At 42.5% G+C, this 13,727-nt stretch overlaps 1 protein-coding gene across 5 annotated transcripts in view; it reads left to right on the top strand.

Moving 5' to 3' along the window:
* The window catches only part of CGNL1 (cingulin like 1), a 162,894-nt gene that overhangs the window by 46,846 nt on the left and 102,321 nt on the right, over positions 1-13,727 (top strand). The gene's annotated exons all lie outside the window — the stretch shown is intronic.

The raw sequence follows: 13,727 nt of genomic DNA, 5'->3' as shown, positions 1-13,727 counted from the left end.
AGGTCCCCCATAATTTGGCTCCTGCCCACTGCTCTGCCCTCTGCCTTACGTCCCCTGCTCACCTCTCAATTTGTTCCGGCCAGGTTGGCTTTCTTGTTAATCCTCCGACTTGAATAAAACATCCCTTTTTTTGGGAACTCTAGACTTGCTGTTCTGTCTACCTGGTGCTCGCCCGGCTTGCAGAGCTCTCCTCATAGCCTTCAAATCAGATGTTCTCCTCTCAGAGGGGCCTTCCTCGGTCATTGTAGCTCTGATGGATCTTCACCACCACTTGTGTCCTCCTTGCCCTTCTTCATTTTCTTCACAGCACTTGTCACTACCTGAGTTACTTGTTTGTTCTCTCTCCCCACTAGTGTGTAAGTTCTGTGGGAACAGAACTGTGTCCGTGTAATGCCATGGAAGGGGGCCTAGCCCAGAGAGAGCCTCTCCGTGACAACTAGTTAGGGACCAAATGGGATTTAGCATCCGTATATCCTGAGTGACCCCTGGGTCCCAACACTCAGTTCCAGTGGCTATGTTTATAAGACTTGGGTTTCAGGTAATATTATTGTGTTTTAATTATCGTGAACTATTATTGGAAAGAAACTGAGATACAGTGAGAACATAAATGAGGCCGTTGTACCACGGGAAGACCCAGTAGTTTTATGGCAGACTGCACAAAGGGAAGTGTTGCAATCGTCTGAATAAGGAAAGAACATGGAAAATTGCACAAGGATGGAGCACCTGGGTGGCTCATTTTGTTAAGCGTCTGCCTTTGGCTTAGGTCATGATCCCAAGGTCCTGGGATGGAGCCCTGCATGGGGCTCCCTCCTCAGTAGGGCATCTGCTTCTCCCTCTGCTTCTGCTCCCCACTCTGCTTGTGTGCGTGCTCTCTCTCTTGCTCTCAAATAAATAAATAAAATCTTAAAAAAAAAAAAAAAAAGGAAATTGCACAAGGTAATGTGTATGCAGTGAAACCAGGAGGACCTGCACTGTGAGAGTCAGTGTCTTCTTGTTCACACCACATAGGGTGATTCAGTTTCAGCAAAATTAACAGTACCTTGGATATTAAGTTTATTTTGTGAATTTAAATTGTATTTTGTTTGAATAAACAAAATTAACAGTACCTTGGATATTAGGTTTATTTTGTGAATTTAAATTGTATTTTGTTTGAATAAACAAAATTAACAGTACCTTGGATATTAAGTTTATTTTGTGAATTTGAATTGTATTTTGTTTGAATAAACAAAAATATAATTTAATTTGTGCAGATTTGTTTTGGTTGTGTGATATCATAATAGTTTTATATTTGTACATTACTAAGGGTCTTTGAGATTTTTTTTTTAAAGAGATTTTATTTATCTGACATGGAGAGAGAGAGAGAGAGAGAACACAAGCAGGGGGAGCGGCAGGCAGAGGGAAAGAGAGAAGCAGACTCCCCGCTGAGCAGGGAGCCCCATACGGGGCTCAATCCCAGGACCCTGGGATCATGACCTGAGTGAGCCGAAGGCAGATGCATAGCCAACTGAACCACATAGGCGCCCTGAGTATTTTTTCTTTAAAGGCATCTGTACTGACACAAGCTTGTGAAATTGGGACACCTAGGAATAGGTTTTAACATCTCAAACTGCTTGTGAAAAGCTATTTTTAACACAATAAGACTAGTGTGGCTCCGAGTGGGCTATTTTAGCATGCTTTCAAGAGAGTGGATATAAAAATACCCGTATTCCTATGCATACCAAAGAATATACTGACAAACCCCCAAAAGATAAAATGGGTAATACTTTTGTTTATTTACATAATTGAACCTTCTGTTTCTGGTTACTGCTTCAATTTCTAATTATTGAAGAACATCATGAATCATTAAACTTCTGTACCTGAGACATCTGTATAAAGTAATGATATTTCCATATAAAACAAAAAGTGGAGTTGATGGCTTTTCCCCATCGCTGCCAGAGCTGGGGGTTATGAAGGCGTGTAGGCAAAAGCTCCCAGTTCTGACTTTTGCCCCAGGTGCCTCTGGCCCCCAGAGGCTGGAGAGGAGAGGATTGTCCCCTTGGGAAATGAGACCCAAGAGGAGACAGATCCTTGCTTTGAAAGGAGCTGTGAGTAGTACTTCCATACACATTTCATTTGAATATATATGTGCATTTATATCCTGCTCGTTTCTGTCTTTGTCCCTCTGGGCTGCTCCAACAAAATACCAGAGACTGGGTAGTTTATAAACAACAGAAATGGATTTCTCACCGTTTTGGAAGTCTAGAATCAAGGCACCAGCAGTGTGTGGCATTCTGATGAGGGTCCTATTCCTGGTTCATAGCTGGTGCCTTCTTGCTGTGTCCCCACAAGGTAGAAGGGACTAGAGGAATCTCTGGGATCTTTTCTCTTTTATTTTTACTTTATTTTTTTGAAAATATTTTATTTATTTATTCAAGAAGAGACAGAGAGAGAGGCAGAGACACAGGCAGAGGGAGAAGCAGGCTCCATGCAGGGAGCCTGACATGGGATTCGATCCTGGGTCTCCAGGATCACACCCTGGGCCGAAGGTGGCGCTAAACCGCTGAGCCACCCAGGGATCTCCCTCTTTTATTTTTACTTTAAAAATTTTTTTAGCTATTCATTTGAGAGAGAGAGTGAGCGAGAGCACAGCTGGGGGTGGGGAGAAGCCTGCAGAGGCACGCTCCCCTGCTGAGCAGGGAGCCCAGTGCAGGGAGCCCAGTACAGGGCTCCATCCCAGGACCCTGAGACCATGACCTGAGCTGAAGGCAGACACACTTAACCAGCTGAGCCACCCAGGCACCTATCTGGGGTCTCTTTTAAAAGAACACTGATCTCATTTGTGAGGGCTCTACCCTCAATTACCTCAGCACCTCCCAGAGGCCCCATCATCTTTGGGGGTTAGGAATTAAGCATGAGTTTTTTTGGGGTGGGGGGAGACATAGCATTCAGACCATACAACTCCAAATATAATCTCAGTCTCTCATATTAATGAGCTTAGCCACGTGGAGTTGTGCAGCCACACTGGGCTGCCCAGGGAGACTGGGGCAGAGACGAAGAGCAGACAGTGAAGGTGGGGATAGGGTGGGACGGCTTTCAGGAAAGGAGAAGAGGGGTAAGGACTTCAGAAATGCTCAGATTATCTAAAAGAACCTTCCATTCTCCACTTACCCGAGTAACCAGTGCAAACGAGATGGAGCATGTTTGGCATGACTTTGAGCTCTTAGGACAGCCCCCTGCTCCTGCCACTCGCCCAAGAATTTATTGGACTTCTGGTGCAGATGTTGCAGTGATAACTGGATAACAGACAACCTGCATTTACATGTGTGGGAATCTGTTAGGTCTCTATTTTAGGTTTATTCTAATTTTATGTTTTAAGATTTTTGGGTGGCTATCCAGTGTTCTCTTCTGTTTGTTTTTAGTAGTCATGTTGTGTGATGCCTCTGTGGGCAAATCCAGGTGCCTGTCTTTGATAGGCTAGTCTTTCTGGGCCCAGTGCAAACAACCTGAGAGGTGCATTTATGGCATTTGGTTGGCTTATGAATTGATGGCTGCAGGGAGGTGGGAAGGCTGCATGCCATGGACCTTTCCTTGATGGCCCTGGATTTTGCAATCATTTGGTGAGATTTCCTAGGATGCTGACTCCTGCCACCTTTCCCTGAAAGGCAGATTTCCCTGGTTATTTTTATTTTGAGTGACCAAGAAGAGATACTTGGCAGGAGGCATAACATATATTTCAGGGGAGAATGTCTAGCTTCGGAATTCACTTTGGAGAATTGTCTGAGGAGGTTCTGGGAATCGGGCTTCTTACAGTTGGCATTGTTGGAATTCCACGGTGTCCCTCTTACTTCCCTTAGAAGATGCTTGATAGCCCATGGACTATTTTCTGCCTTTGAAGTACACACATCATATAAACATGGGTGAGAAGGAAAGCCATAATGATGCTGATGATCAAGTTCTAATGTTTTATTTTTTCTTTTTTAAAAAAGATTTTATTTATTTATTCATGAGAGACAATGAGAGAGATGCAGAGAGACGGGTAGAGGGATCACTCCCTGAGCTGAAGGCAGATGCTCAACCGCTGAGCCACCCAGGCACCCCTAAGATATAGTGTTTTAAACAGTGACACATATAACAGCTGGAGGTAGGAGTGTGCATGAATGGTGGGCATAGGAGATTTGTTATGCGAAATGTTGACTTTAAAAAAAGTGTTTTGGTTGCCTAAGTGGCTCAGTAGTTGAGCATTGCCTTTGCTCAGGGCATGATCCTGGGATCCTGGATCCAGTCCCACAGCGGGCTTCCTTTGGAGAGCCTGCTTCTCCCTCTGTGTCTCTGCCTCTCTCTCTCATAAGTAAATCTTAAAAAAAAAAATTGTTCAAATTTTAAAAGGAGCTACATGCATCGTGCCTACTTTATTAATTAGTTCATTCATTTATTCATTTGGTGCCTGCATGTGTAAGACACCGTCCTGGGTGCCAGCAATATGGCAAGGAGGAAGGCCTCTTGGAAGAGTAACACTGCTCCTGAGATGTGACAGTCCTGAGGCTGATGGCAAGCCAGTGTGGTGGGACATAGTGGCACACCGACCACGCCTGGTGTGATCGTATCAGATGCTGCGGGTGGCAGAAAACGAAAACGTGGTCCCTGCTCAGGAAAGAGCTTGGGTCCCTGGGACAGAAGGTCTGATCCTAAATCACTTGCCACCCCTGAGCCAGGTGTGACGTTGCAGGAAGTCACTGATCCCTCAAGAGTTTACACATCCCTAAAGGGGAGAAAATAAGGACTGTGAGGCTCTGAGCAGACAAAATGGTGCAAAGAAAGCCTCTGCACTTGCCATGGCACGGTGAGCCATGATGTGCGTGCCTGACTCAGAGTTGGGCATTTGGAGCGCTTAAAATGCAGTTGTTGGGACAAAACCAATGAACAGGAGAGCCCCTGCTGGAGAGCCCGTGTGGAGCCCCCAAAGGCAGACTGTCAGGAAATCCAGAACTGGCAGGAACTGCTGGAGTAGCTGAGCCTGGAAGAAGGAACAGGGTTTTCATAGCTGAAGGGAGATTTTTATTTTTAATTTTTAATTTTTATTTATTTATGATAGTCACACACAGAGAGAAGAGGCAGAGACATAGGCAGAGGGAGAAGCAGGCTCCATGCACCGGGAGCCCGACGTGGGATTCGATCCCGGGTCTCCAGGATCACGCCCTGGGCCAAAGGCAGGCACTAAACCGCTGAGCCACCCAGGCTGCCCCATTCTAATGTTTAGAGTTGACTACGATGTAGTTAGTGACAAGACTGGACAGATTTCTCAGGAAATCTGAAAGGACTCCCTCAGGTTTTAGGAAGTTCATTTCTTGGATATTTGGCTTCAGCGTAGGTTGTTTTAGGTAAGTATCATGTGTCAGGAATAGCAAGTAGGTTTTATTTTAGGTCTACACTGATGGTCAGTGACTCTAAGGGTGCATGTTGAGGAGGATTTTGAGGCTAGATTTTGGTGTATAGAAAAAAGGCAGTGATAGATAACCTTCTGTTTTTGTATTTGGGGCTTACACCAAATGTCAACACAAATGTCATGGATCTGTCTCTGGTTAAGATCTTTTCTGTGTGCTTGGCAACATAAAGACATTCATTTATTCTTGCAACAATTATTAAATTTCCACTATGGAGACAGCACTGTACTTTAGATTCTGAGCTGTTTGGGTTCTTAATTAGTTAATAAATTATTTCAGGATGTTGGTGATTAATGCTGTTCAGTTAATCAGTGGGGTTTTTAGCCTCTGCCTCGTATTTAAAAACATTCTATGATCAGAGTTAGCTTTCTTTTTTTTTTTACTTTAAGTTTTAAATTTATTTTTCTTTAGCCAAGGAGCAGGGGGAGAGGCAGAGAGAGAGAGAGAGAAAAAAAAAATCTTGGCATAGAGCCCAACATGGGACTTGACTTCACAACTCTGAGATCATGACCTGAGCTGAAACCAAGAGTCAGATGCTTAACTGATGGAGCCACTCAGGTGCCCCAAGAAGTTAGCTTTCTAGTGGTCACAAATGCCACTTTAAATTTTTTTCACCTATTATTTTCTGGTATTTCACTTAGCCTACAATATATGATTTAATTTTCACAATTATCTTATGCAGTCATCATCAGTAATCTGACTTTAGAGATAGGGAAACACTCGGAGATGTTAAAGAACCTGCCCAGAACCAGGATTTGACCTGAGTCAAGTGTCAGAACACCTTCTCCACTCCCGCACCTGGTGCTGGGCTCCATTACTTGTCTTCACAACCCCAGACTCCCATCTCTTAGCCCTATATTGGTGGGAGAACTTTTTAGAAATCATTACGGGGTCAAGAGGTGAAAAAGTATGAATAATATATCTTCAACACTGTTTGGACATGAATTCTGTATTTTTTTTTCAGAGACCATGTGGAATATAAAATATCAGTCACTGAATTTTAGAGTTAAAGTTGGGAATTTAAGAACATTATAAATGTAATTGGTAATATATATGCTAACCAGATAAGAAAAGAAGAGTGAGGTCAGAATGGCCAAAAGTAGAACAGAGACTAATGTAGTGGGGACTGTCCGTGGGGACAGGAGAGACAGACTTTCAGAGAAGAGGTGGGGAGGGGGGTCCCAGGAAAGCCAATTTGGCACCCACGCTGCAGTCTGAGTATGGTCAGTTGCTTAGTACTAGTGACCCCTGATCCTTACACTCCTGGTTGATTCTCCAAAGCATCCATCCTTAGTATAAAAGGAGGCTTTCTACAGGCTTTTTCCTCCCTACTTTCTTTAGCCACTTTCCTTTCTGTATGAGGCTGGATTTAGAGGCAAGCTGCAGCACTTATATTAAAAACTTATTTTTCCCCCCAAATGGAAAACATTTGGTTGTCATTCTCATTTAAGATGTTGGTCATCATTCTCATCTTATTCAAACCATCCTGAACTATGTAGATTAGACAGAAACTCTGCTGTCATGTTCAAACCTCAGGGTTTATTTTTGAAATTGTCTTTCCTTGGAGTTCTGCAGCCTTGACTCTGTGAAGACATTCCCTTTGAAATCCTCAAAGTTTTTTTTTTTAATTTTTCATTTTTATTAGAGAGAGCAAACATGAGCAGGGCGGGAGGGAGAGGGAGAAACAGGCTCTCTGCTCAGCAGGGATGTGGGGCTCGATCCCAGGACACTGAGATGATGACGTGAGCAGAAGGCAGATGCTTAATTGACTGAGCCACCCAGGCACCCCGAAATCTTCAAAGTTTGATCAGTTTCCTATGTTTGCACCACAGAACTGATAGGAAGGAAGGACGAAAAGAAAGATCATGGAGCTTAGTTTGGGTAAGACCGACTCTTTCTGTCATGTTGGGGAATATGCACATTTAAAAATCAATTTGCAGGATGCCTGGATGGTTCAGTGGTTGAGTGTCTGTCTTTGGCTCAGGTCATGATCCCTGGGTCCTGAGATCAAGTCCCACATCAGGTTCCCCCAGGGAGCCTCTCTCTCCCTCTGCCTGTGTCTCAGCTTCTCTCTTTGTCTCTTGTGAGTAAATAAATAAAATCTTAAAAAAAAAAAAAAAACAGTATGCATTTTGCTAGTCTTAAGTTTTCCACACCCATTTTTCACTGAAGTTCTATTATGGATATACCCTCTAAAATTCATGTCTTCCCACCTGTCCTATAAGCAAGTCTTTTAGGAGAGAACATTTTGTCCACTTTTTAGAAGTGTTAACGTGTGTATCCGACTAGTAGTAGCTTCCCTCTGAACAGAACAGCCACAGAATCTTACTCGGGGAAATTACTTTTTGGTTTGTGGCTCACTTCTTATTTCCTGGAATGATGCTCAAGACTGCACAGAGGAGGCTCATTAGGTGCCTATGTCTGGTTTAGATGCTCTTTTTTTTTTTTTTTTTGATGCTCTTTTAAATGACTTGTATGATAAAGCAAAAATTACTTGTTTCAAGCAACATACACAGAATCCTTTGACTATGCCAGGTGCCATGCTGGGTGTTTGGGCCAGCCTGGCCTGGCTCGTGTGGACTGTCATCCTCAGGAGGGAGGACAAGACCTGGCAGTGACATTTCCCAATGCCTAACTCTGTTTCCATGGTAGCTGGCAGGGCCTTTGGAATGGCTGGTGAATATGCTTCTAGGTCTTGGGGTGCCACTAGGAATTAGAGCAGTGAGGTGGGGATATGTGGCCCAGCATTGTGACTAATCTCTGTGCTCAGCTGATAACATGTGATGGCCCAGAGAGAGGAACTGTGTTTGTCTGGCATATGTTCATAGTTCTTCCAAGTGCGAAGCTCTTTGTTCTTACTCAGAAATACACTCATTGATCTTGCTAACTAAAGCGATTATCATCATTTAGTGGTCTTTTCCAAAAGCATTATTTCCACTCCAAAACACCACTTTTGTTTGCCAAGTGCCACAATGTTACGTCCTGGCAATTGGTCCACGTTTATTGCCAAATTATGTAAGTCTTTGGTTGTGCTTGGTCTCCAACTGAGCAAGTGTGTCTGTGGAGCACATTAGGATTGTGGCATGGCCTGGTGTCTGAAAATGAACAGCTGTCCTTAAATTCATTCATTAATTCAGTGTTTACACTGTGTTCGGGAAGGAAATCCACATTTGTTTAAAACACCAGTGCCCAGCTGAGAAATGTCATTCTGTGAAAATATTGGATTGAGGTTTGTTGTCAAGGGAATGTAAATTGTGGAGATTTCATGAAATTCAAATATGCGGATTAATTTGCTAACGGGGAGCTAAGATTATAATCAACTGAGGTGGCCTTATTCAAAGATTGAAATGTAATTAGTGTTGACTGTGGTAGCAGCAGCTAATGAAAAGGGCTGTAAAACCCTGGAAAAGAATTTTATTAATAAATATTAGAAGAAATATTTTCATAGAAAACTCAGAGTCAGCGCAGAAGAGATTATTGGTGAGTAAAATGTGATCCCATTTAGCAAATATCATAAACAAAGCATTGCAGTGAATAAATTTGTTTGGTCAGAAGCTCTTCTGTTGAACAGTATTTGTTATAAACTTTAATGGATACAAACACTTGTAGAGATCCAGAATAACACATGCCAGTGCTACACGCACACCGGATTGAGACCCACCCAGACATTCTGGTATTGGGCTCTGTGCATCGCTTTTTCCATCTAAGGCTTGCTTGCTGTTCTTGTTTTAGTATTGAAATGTTTTATAAATATTATTAGCCTTGTCAAGCTAGATCAGTTTAAAAGCAAAGGATTTATCTATCCCCTTTTCAAAATCCCACTGAAAAGGTAGTGTTTAAAGCTATGAAGACAAAGAATGACCATGCAGACGTTATGCAGGAGAGCTCACTCACAAATGGAGGAGTGACCATTGCATTGGTAGGGTGATAGGGCTTTACCCTAAAGTGGCAGTGGTGGAGAGACAAGGTGACTTTCCTGTAGAGCCCCTGGGAAGCTCAGAGATGGAAGGCGAGATGGAAGGTGTCAGTTGCTGTAGGACACAGGGATGAGGGGCTGAAACCTAGAGAACTAAGTGAGTGTCTTGAGCAGCTAGCCCTCCAGAGCCATCTCTATACCCTGGATATCCAGACACCCACCTGTCTCTGCTCCCCCCACCCACCTCCCAGTCAACAGACTGGAGGAACTGAACCAGAATAACCTTGGAAGAGGCTGTGGGTGGCTGAAAACAGAGGGATTGAATGAGAGCTGCTCTTCTCCTGTCCTATCCCATCATGCCAGTAGCCACACCTGTGCAACCTCAGCAATGGATTCGAAGATTCTTTCCTTGAAAAATCAAGCCACTCCAGGAAAAAAAAAAATACCCCAGATACTGAAATGTGCGTATCTCTCATTGGAAATCTTGGCACAGCCCCTTTACTTGAAGCTCGCCAGCTAATAACTCCTTCACACTTGCAGAGCGTCCAATCTGCTTTTAGTACTTTACTGTTAAATAAGTCGGGCAGCCAAGGATCTGAGTCCTCTTAGGAAAGGCTTCAACAGCAGAGAAAGGACCAAAACAAACCAGCAAAGAGAAACTTTACAGAAGATTGTGATATTGCAGAAGGCAGAAAAACTTTTCTTTCTTTTCTTTTTTCTTTCTTTCTTTCTTTCTTTCTTTCTTTCTTTCTTTCTTTCTTTCTTTCTTTCTTCCTTCCTTCCTTCCTTCCTTCCTTCCTTCCTTCCTTTCTTTTTTTTCTTCTTTTTCTTTCTTCTTTCTTTCTTTCTTCTTTCTTTCTTTCTTTCTCTTTCTTTCTCTTTCTTTCTTTCTTTCTTTCTTTCTTTCTTTCTTTCTTTCTTTCTTTCTTTCTTTCTTTCTTTCTTTCTTTCTTTCTTTCTTTCTATTTTTATTTATTTATTCATGAGAGACACAGAGAGAGAGAGAGAAGCAGAGACACAGGCAGAGGGAGAAGCAGGCTCCATGCAGGGAGCCTGATGTGGGCCTTGATCCCGGGACTGCAGGGTCATGCCCCAGGCCAAAGGCAGGCACTAAACTGCTGATCCCATTTTCTTTCTTTTTTTTAATAAAGTGTGCTCCTTTATTTTTATAAACTTTTTGAAATTAATTAATTAATTTGAGAGAGGGAGGGAGGAACAGTGGGAAAGAAGAAGGAAGGAAGGAGCTGGGGGAGGAATAGAGGGAGAGGGAGAAGCAGGCTCCCTGCTGAGAGATGGGGCTTGATCCCAGGACCCTGGCATCATGACCTGAGCCAAAGGAAGGTGTTTAACCAACTGAGCCACCCATGCACCCCCCACCCCCAGAAACATATTTTTTTTTTAAATTTTTATTTATTTATGATAGGCACACAGTGAGAGAGAGAGAGAGAGAGAGAGAGAGAGAGAGAGAGAGAGGCAAGAGACACAGGCAGAGGGAGAAGCAGGCTCCATGCACCGGGAGCCCGACGTGGGATTCGATCCCGGGTCTCCAGGATCGCGCCCTGGGCCAAAGGCAGGCGCTAAACCGCTGCGCCACCCAGGGATCCCACATATTTTCTTTTGATAAAAGTTAGTATCTTCAGAGAGAGAAGCTATTTCATATTTAAAATGAGAATAGCATTTATGAAACACATTAGGGGCACCTGGGTGGCTCAGTGGTTGAGCATCTGCTTTTGGCTTAGGTCATGATCCTGGAGTCCTGGGATCAAGTCCCACATCAGGCTCCCCATAGGGAGCCTGCCTCTGCCTAGGTCTCTGCCTCTCTCTCTCTCTCTCTGTGTGTGTGTGTTTCTCATGAATAAATAAATAAAATCTTAAAAAAAAAACTGTCAGAGAAAAATACACAGGGCATACACACAGGAAAGGATATCATTATAGCAGAATTCTTAATGGCATCCCTGGGAGCTACAAGATAACAGAGTAATGCTTTAAAATATCAGAGGGAACATTATTTCTAACCCAGATTCTAAATTCAACTAGACTAGCAATCAAAAGTAAGCAAAGAATTAAGACATTTTTCAAAACATAAGAACTCAAAAAGTTTACTCCCTTGGACCTCTTAAAAAGCTACTAGAATTATGCTCCCTCAGGCCAATTGGGTAAATTAAGAAAGAGGAAGATCTGAAGCTTAGGAAATGATTCAGCGCAGAAGGAAGAGAGCAACCAGACCCTAGTATGAGACAGGAGGATGGAAGGCTGCAGAAGGGAGGGCACTGGGGGAGAAGATCACCAAATTATCTGATATATTCGGTATTTGGAAATTAGTGCTGGTAAGCATCTAACATGCGGCTGATGAAAGGATAGGTAGGTGAATCGAAAAGAAGACAAGTGAAAATACCAATTAGATATATTTTTAAAAGATTTTATTTATTCATGAGAGACACCGAGAGAGAGGCAAAGACACAGGCAGAGGGAGAAGCAGGCTCCCTGTGGGAAATCTGATGCGGGACTCCCATCACAGCACCCCAGGAATCACGACCTGAGCCAAAGGCAGACACTCAACCACTGAGCTACCCATGCGTCCCCAGCAATTAGATATTAACTCTAGAAAAGTTAAAGTTTTGTAAGGAAAGATGGCCATAGTCTGTCTATAGTTTAGCTCTTTAATGAATAAATGTTTATGTAATCATAAAAGCATATATCAAAATAATATATAAATAACATTATAACCATAATATAATATAATATAAATATAAATAATATTGAGAACCCAGCCGAATGAGAAATTTGCCTGTACAGTGTGCCATCTCCCACATGTAAAATGATGTTAGGAAATTGCAGCTAGGCATATTACTGAGCAATATGGAAGTGAGTACTAGAGAAAGAGCTAAAATTGCTAAAACCAGCAATTGGTTTCCTCTGGGGAATGCAATGGGGATGAGGAAGGGAAGCTGGGGAGTCCGAGTTTTCATTATATCTTGTTTTACTTTGATTAAAAATGAATTACTTAGGGCAGCCTGGGTGGCTCAGCAATTTAGTGCCGCCTTTAGCCCAGGATGTAATCCTGGAGACCCAGGATTGAGTCCCACGTCAGGCTCCTTGCAGGGAGCCTGCTTCTCCCTCTGCCTGTGTCTCTGCCTCTCTCTGTGTCTTCCATGAATAAATAAATAAAATCTAAAAAAAAAAAAAAAGAATTACTTAATACTGTTAGGATAACTCTGAAAATAAAAATAGGCATAATGAGATAATTGGGGTTGGTGAGTTAATGATGAATTTGTAGATGAATGTGCTTCTCTGAGTTGTTCCCATTTGTAAAATTAGAGGTGATGATGTCTAACATGTTTTACATTTAAAAAAATCACCAAGCAGAAGTGACAGCATTGTGCTAGTAGGAGACAGATGTATCCAGGAAGACCCAAGACAAACTGGAAAGACAAAATAAGTAAGGATGTACTGTAGCCGAATAAGTAATTGGTAAGGTTGTATGGATATCTTTTGAATTCTGTGTCTTAAAAAAGAGATCACATCCATTACCTCTTAAATGTTGACAAAAATGTCCATATGTTTGCCTGCAAAGGAAAACCTCAATATGTTTAGAAAGGAAGGAATACTAGAAACTAAATTTTTTGGCTACAGCACATGTAGAAATTCATGACATAAAGAAATAAAGACCCTTCAAGCCAAAACAACACAACCGCAAACAGACTGGATATGAAAAAAACTTCCTCAAAAACAACCCATGGGTCAAAGAAGAAATCAAAACCACAGATTGAAACTATTATTTGAAAATAATGATAGAAACATTACTGTGGTAGAAATTATTGGCTGCCTTCCCAGCATCAACAGGACATTGATTTTGTTGAGAGTGTCAATGACCAGCTAAACATCCCTGTTTCTCAATCTGTCCTTGGAGATAGGGGTGTGCATATGATTAACTTCTCACCAATAAGATAGATATAAAATAATACTGGTGGGTGGGACTTCCAGGAAAGCTCCTTAAAAAGGTTGACTCAGCTGGCCTAATAAACCTTTGATGTAGGTGATGCTGGATTAGCCATCTTGTAATCCTAAGGTGTCTGATACATGCCAAACGTAGATGAGTGGAAAGATAAAAGAGGTGTTCCTCAGAAATAATTGTGGCATCCATTGGACTTCCTGCCTCTGGCGAAAAAAATCCTAACTCTTAAGTTGCTCTTTTGGGTCTCTTTGTGAGTAGGAACCAGCACAGTTCCTAACTTTGAAAATGTGGATCAGATAGATGATTTTCTGGGAAATTTGCTACCAGACTGACTCCAGAATAGAAGAAAAACTGAAAAAGGCCCCTAGCAGTGAAAGAAATGAGAGAGCTGTTATCTGTGACCAGTTGTTGGAGTTCTTCAGGTGGGGTAGAAGTG

This window comes from Vulpes lagopus, chromosome 2, assembly GCF_018345385.1.
Source record: "Vulpes lagopus strain Blue_001 chromosome 2, ASM1834538v1, whole genome shotgun sequence".
NCBI lineage: Eukaryota > Metazoa > Chordata > Mammalia > Carnivora > Canidae > Vulpes > Vulpes lagopus.
Note: the sequence above shows the minus strand (reverse complement) of the source record. Positions and strands in the feature narration are given on the sequence as shown.